Here is a 1,118-nt window from a genome sequence, read left to right as displayed (position 1 = left end):
AACTAGTGCATTTAAAGCGCGACAGCAATTCAGTCCAAACACAAACGCCAGTTCCTACCATGATGACAAAACCCGCCCGCGAGTAGAAAAACTCGCTAATAATTTAGTATGAAACACTGGCGTCAGCATCATGGACAGGATTCAGAAAGTGAAGTGTATTGAACTCCCGAAATTTCCCTGCGCGAGCTTTTGTGCTCGGACCAGGTGCTCCACCATGAACATTCACGTGTGTTCTCTTAGTACATGTCCTCATGTTTTCTATATCCATGTTTTACCAAGTGCGCTATTAATACCTGTGTTTTAAGTCACACTGCATAATTAATAAATAATATGCCGTTCTACTCCGCAAAAGCAATGGAAAATTTGGCACCAGCTCACAGCCTTACAACTGCTGGGTACTTGGTCCAGTATTCGTAGATTTCCCTCGGTATAATGCACCGGCTCCTTCACTATCACGAGCACACTTTTATGAACACAGAGAGTCATCTGTCTTCTTTGCATCTTCTCTTATGATAGCCAGGATACGCAAAAATGTAGCATACAGCTATTGATATATTGGACATTCGCCCAAGACCTGAACCATCCAATGAGACATTATGAGATATTATGATTGCATTGTGCGCAATTTAGATAATTCTCATCTCTGCCTTTTATTTCTTTTTTGTACCGCCTTTTGCCAACGCAGGGTAGCTACTTTTGGCTATTTATTGAATAATGGGATTTAGTTCTAGTTGTTTCTAGTTAAGCTTACCAACTCAACGATTTGTTCTTGCTCTCTCCCTGTGTTACCGTAGTCTCCGGGATAGCTTTTGCTACGCAGTTGTTCATGTGGATGACAACTAAACAATGACCTGCAATACCCACTGTGCAGATTCTGGACGTTACTTTATAAGTAAGGTAAATTGTTCACGTAACAATAAAATTTGTGTTAAAAAAATTCACCAAACAATTTGATATTACTTCGATTCGACATATGCTTTATTTCGCGATATATTGGCTGGCATGGACAGTCTGTCTTCTGCGCCATGTTGCAAATGGAGCGAAGCGTTGGGCGACTGCCTCTCTAATTTGGAGATCGCAGAAGGTGGGTGAAACGTGGGCGTGATTCACAGCAGCCG

Source organism: Dermacentor variabilis, chromosome 5 (assembly GCF_050947875.1).
Source record: "Dermacentor variabilis isolate Ectoservices chromosome 5, ASM5094787v1, whole genome shotgun sequence".
NCBI lineage: Eukaryota > Metazoa > Arthropoda > Arachnida > Ixodida > Ixodidae > Dermacentor > Dermacentor variabilis.
This window is presented reverse-complemented; position numbering follows the sequence as displayed.